The sequence below is a fragment of the Suricata suricatta genome, chromosome 8 (assembly GCF_006229205.1).
Source record: "Suricata suricatta isolate VVHF042 chromosome 8, meerkat_22Aug2017_6uvM2_HiC, whole genome shotgun sequence".
Lineage (NCBI taxonomy): Eukaryota > Metazoa > Chordata > Mammalia > Carnivora > Herpestidae > Suricata > Suricata suricatta.
The window spans coordinates 140,158,983-140,164,675 of record NC_043707.1 but is presented as its reverse complement, the minus strand read 5'-3'; positions in this window follow the sequence as shown (position 1 = coordinate 140,164,675).

Here is a 5,693-nt window from a genome sequence, read left to right as displayed (position 1 = left end):
CTGCGGCGCCGGCTGGGAGAGGCTCCGAGAGGGCGCAGAGCCGACAGGCCCAGCCTCCCGGCGGCTCACGACGCCGCCTCTTGGCCGTGACGCTGAGGCCCCGCGGCCTGGCCTGAGCGCCGACTCCCCGAGGGGCCCTGAGCGCCGCCGGGACTTGAACCCGCAGGCGCGGGCTCGGAGAGCGGCCCTTTCTTGGTCTGGAGCCCATTGCATCCTGGGCCCGCGGGGCATGAGAAAGGTCACTTGCAAGGAGGTGGGGGGTCCAGCCCGTCACGTCCTGCTCAGTGACCGTCCCTGTCCGCTGGAGAGGAGCGTCAAGCACAGAGGCTGCCGGGAAAACTGTCCTTCGCTGGTCGTGTTGTTAAATTTAGAAACCAGCGTTGGGTGTTTGGCAACTTAAGTACTTCCTGTGTATTTAAGAGTTTGGTGGATGGCGGATTGGTCATCCAGCAGACTAGGCTGAAGCTTCCAGTTTAAAATTTTAATAATTGACGCAGATTTGTAATTTGTTTTAAGTCAGTTTATTTGTCCTTGAGAGAGAAAAGGAGAGAGAACGGGAGCGACCGTGAATGGGGGGAAGAGAGCGGGAGGGAGAGAACCTCAAGCAGTCTCCATGCCATCAGCACAGAGCCGGGCCCAGGACTTGAACCCACGAATTGTGAGATCATGACCTGAGATGACATTTGGAGTCGGATGCTTACCTGGCTGAGCCCCCAGCCGCCCCCAGACTTGTGATTTTAAGTTGAATAGGACTTTCGTAAGTTTGTGAGCAGCCCTGGAATTTTAAGAGAATGTAAAGGTTTTTCTCTATTTGCCAGTGTAATGCATCAGACTTCTACGAGTCCAACACACTCGGAGGCTTGTCCTGTCAGAACGTGGAAGGATTTAAAAACAAAGTAAGATTTATTTCCTTATAAATGTCTAAAATGTTGAAATTAATTGACTTACTCTTCCTCTTTTAAAAAGTGATGGTTGCAATGTTAAATTTTTTAGTTTAGTTATTTATTTTGAGAGAGACGGAGAGAGAGCAGGGGAGGGGCAGAGAGAGAGAGGGAGAGAGAGAATCCCAAGCGGGCTCCGTGCTGTCGGGGCAGAGCCCGATGTGGGGCTCGAACTCACAAAACCGTGAGATCATGCCCTGAGCCGAGACCAAGAAGCGGACCGACGCTCAGCTGACTGAGCCCCCAGGCACCCCCGTGGTTGTGATTTAAACATTTTTTTAATGTTTATTTATTTTTGAGAGAGAGAGAGAGAGAGAACATGGGGAGGGGCAGAGAGAGGGAGACACAGAATCGGAAGCAGGCTCCCGGCTCCGAGCTGTCAGCACAGAGCCTGATGCAGGGCTCGAACCCACAAACGTGAGATCATGACCTGAGCTGAAGTTGGACGCTCACCCGACTGAGTTACCAGGTGCCCCAAGGTCAGAAGAACAGTATGATTTCCGGGTTATCCAAAGCTTCAGGAGGAACGGGGTTTTAATGTATCAGTGACAAGATCCCGGGCAGCGAGAGGGGCTGGGGGGCCGCGGGCAGGTCGGGGAGCCCGCTGGCCTCTGGCTCAGGGCGTGGCTGACCCTTGGCTTGCCGGCCTGTCCCAGGCGTCTGTCTGTGCAGAGGTCAAGTGAACGGGGCTCACCCAGCGGCTCAGACGCCAGCGAGGCTGGTGCAGCAGAGCAGCCCTGCCGGGTAGCAGGGCAGGGTCGGGGCCCGAGCCCCGGCCAGGGCTTTGCTCCCAGCTGGGAGACCCGTCCTCCCTGGGACAGCAGTGGCTTGGCATCTAGTCCCTCCTGTGCCCAGACAGCCCAGCATTTCAGTCCACATTTCACTTAGGAGAATCAAAGAAATGAAATATTTCCCACGTTTGAGGTATACAAATGCTCACGCACATTACAAAAGTGAGCAAAAACGTACATTTGTGGAATTATACGCATCAAATATACGCTATTATTGTAAAATGAGGTCGGGGCGCCTGGGCGGCTCAGTCGGTTGAGCATCTGGCTTCGGCTCAGGTCATGATCTCACGGTTCATGGGTTCGAGCCCCGCGTCGGGCTCTGTGCTGACAGCTCAGCCTGTTGCAGATTCTGTGTCTCCTTCTCTCTCTGCCCCTCCCCTGCTCGCGCTGCCTCTCTCTGTCTCTCAAAAATAAATTAAAAAAACATAAAATAAAATGAGGTGTTAGCAGATACATTCATTTCAAAAAAAGTATCGTATATAAAATCGAAACGTCCTGTCATAAAAGCAAAGCTCTCGGGGGCTCGATATTGGAGAGAATTGTGGGGACGGCCTCATCGCTTAGAATATTCTTCTCGGAGCCTGGGGTCTTCAGGTGACTCCCTCCCACAGTCAGCTGGGGCCGCGGCGCAGGCCCCCCCGGCCCCCGAGGCCAGTCAGTGCTGGGCGGTGTTCGTGCCCTCCGTCAGCGGCAGGTTGGCGGGGGTCTTCCGGTCTGGGGACCGGCCGTGCGGGCTGGGGCACGGGGTCTCACCTGGGACAGGCTGGCTGCCGTCCGGAGGTTAGCTGCTGTGCTCGGTGGTGGCCCGGGTTCAGAGGCCTCGCCCCTCCTGCAGGGCGCCCGCAACGGGTGCAAAGAAGGGGGGACGTGAAGGACCAATCACTCTGGACTTTGAGACGCTCTTTCTAACTAAGTGTTTAAGGGGCGGCCCTGCTGGTGTTGGGGGCAGGCTGTCACCCTCCGGACACAGTGACAGACTCCTCAACCCCTCCCGCCCAGCACGCGCTCATCTCTCCGGAAGGGCTGTGGGCGGAGCCGGAGTGGTCCCCACCCGGGGTCTGGGACCCGCCGCCGCCCCCCGGGCCCAGGCAGCTCCGCGGCTGCCTTGTTCCATCAACCGAGGGAACGCGCCTCCGCCCTGAGCTCACGAGGTCAAAGAGGAGCTCTCCGTTTTCTCAGCCTGCCGGCACCTGGCCGGACACTAGTCTGTCTTCCAGGGCCCGGTCCTTACGGACAGCCTGGCATCATGGGCTGGCAGGATCGCGGGAGGTCCTGGAAAGTGGGGCTGCCTCGCTTGGGCTGAGCCCGTGGGTCCACGAAGCCCCGTTCTGGGGGCTGTTGCCCCCCCGAGGGGCCCTGTCCAAGGCCTGCCTGCGGCCCCAGGGACCAGGCCCACACTCCGCATGGAGGTCCTGGCCTGCTGTGGCGGCTCTGACCTTGACCCCATGACCCCGGGTTGTGCCAGAATCATCCCGATGCCTTTTATTCTTGGGCTCAAACAGAGACACCCCATCTGGGCTGGTGGGGGGCTCCCTCCCTCGGAGGGGGTGCGGAGGACCCTCTGCAAGCGGGGTGAGGGACGTGGGCCTGGGCTGGGGCCACGCCGGCGGCTGCCCCCAAGCTCGGACGGGCCCTGGGGTGCTGGCTGCCGGCTTCCTGTTCACAGGGACCCCCGCAGAGGCCCCGGTCCACTCACAGACTCCCTGCGGCCCCCTGGGGTGCGCCGGGAGTGCAGGTGCTTGTGTGCAGGGTGCCCCGACTCAGGCCTGCCCCCACCAGGCCGTGCATCACAAATACCGTGCGTGTGAGCGTGTGCACGTGTGTGTTCATGCACGTGTGTGCACACGTGTTGTGCGTCGGGTGTGTGTGTATGAGCGCTCACACGAGTAACCACTCAGGCTTGCACGTTAAGTGTGCGTGTGCGGTGAGTGTGCATGTGTTCACACGTGCAGGCGCGTGCCCCTGACACAGGAACGCCGCATCCCTGCAGCCCTCACTGCACTGCTCGCTCGCCTGCCCTGGCGTGCACCTCCCGGGGCTGTGGCTGCCCCGCTGGGCCGACGGGAGCGCTAGGCTGGGGTCTCCCCAAGGCCCTGTGCCTAACCACACACCGAGGTGCGGAGGAGCCTGAACGGGGACAGCGTGGGTCACGAGTGGAGGCTGCTCTGTGCTGCCCGCCACCCCCCACCCCTCCCCGGTGGGCAGGCTCCCCTCGCCTTCCCTGCCGGGATGCCCGGACGCCCAGACAGACGCCGCGTCCTCCCTGTGCGTCTTTCTCTAGCGTCCGGTGTGCTGGGCCCTCTGGCCGGAGCTGGGGGCTGGGGGCCAGGGGACCGGGACCCCTGCTGGGAGGTGAGCCCCCCCACCCCGCTCCCGGGAGCCAGGCCTCTGGGAGGGGCGCAGGCGAGCTCTGTCTTGGATGCTGGGTCTGGCCCAGCTCCAGCCGGCTTCCTGCCGCAGCCCCCAGCCCCCCAGGCTCCAGGAGCGACGGGCCGTGGACAGAAGTGTCCCAGCTTTCCCGCAGGGCAGATACACAGTTGGCCCGCTGTTTACTTCTGCCGAGCCCGCCAGGCCCCGCTCTCTGGAGCCAAGGGAGCTGCTCAGACGGTGATGAGAGAAGTCCTTCATCTGCTGTGTGTGTGTGGGGGCTCGAGTGCACTGAGTGGGGGGTGGGGGGCTCGAGTGCCGCTGTGCCCTGGGGTGGGGGGGCCTCGAGTGGTGCTGCACCCGGCGCGGTGGGGGCGGAGGGGGAGGGACTGGGAAGCTGTAACCTCAGAGTCGGCTTGGGCTCCCGGGAGGAGCAGCTGGGCCCAGGGGCACCGGGAGTGTCCTGGGGCCTCCAGTGACCTTTTGGGACAAGGGGCCAGACGTCCAAGTGTGCAGGTTGGGGGCACGGACCCTGGTCGTTGACCCAGGCCTTGAGCTAGGTTGAGGGTGTACAGGGGGGAAGCCAGCCTTCAAGGAGAGGCTTAGCGCCCCTCCTGACCTCCTGCCCCACCCCCCCTTCCCAGTTGCTTTGGGGGAGGTAGGAAGGCAGCGTCTGGGCCCCAGCCCCTCCTATCCCTGGCCCACCCTCTAGGGCAGCCCAGTCAAGGTCAAGGCAGGCCGAGCCCTGGCACCCTGCAGGGAAAAGCTGAGGTCGGGCGCTGGACCTCCCGGTGCCTCATGCCTCAGTGTCTCCACCTGGGCAGTGGGGGAGGGTACCCCGATAGTCTTCAAGATGGCTCTCACCCCAGTACAGCCTCACTTACGGACCACTGACCCTGTCTGGGCCTCAGTTTCTTTCCTGATGAAACAGGCTAGTGGTATCCGCTCTGAGCCCACGGGGATCAGGGGGCCCGAGGTCTGGGGTAGCCCAGCACCCGCCGCCTCCGGTGGGTGCTCAGGGGACGCCGGCTCTGCCCGAGGGCCAGGCCTGCAGCCCCAACTGGGTGGAAGGCGTCTGCCTTCTTGGCCCCCGCGGGCCCCCACCATCCAAAGCCTGTGGCCCCAGGTCCCTGCGCCCTCCTGGAGGTGGCCTCCCGGGATTACCTCCGGAGGTCATTGCACGTAGGCGCCAGCAGAGGGCGCCCACGCTCCACGCACAGCCGGGCGTCTTGCCGGAGAGGCTTCTTCCCCAGGTACCTGCGGGAAGGAGGGGGCGGGGCCTCGGCCTCATAGAGGCGGGGTCTCAGCCGTTCACAGGGCGGTGGTGGGGGGCGCACAGCCAGGCTTGGTCTCTGAGAATGTCATCGTGAACAGGGGTGAGGGCTGCCGGTGGCTCTCCCTGCGAGGCCTGCCCTCCTAAGCATCCAGCTTGGGCGGGGGGCCTGCACGCAGCAAAGCATTTGCGTCACCCCAAGCTGCCCCACAGTCCGGGGCACGGAGACTGAGGCAGACCGGGGGGCAAGGGCCACACAGCGTGGGTCCCACAGACCAGGCTCTGACCTCGGGGGGACGGGGGTCCATGAGGGAGAGGGAT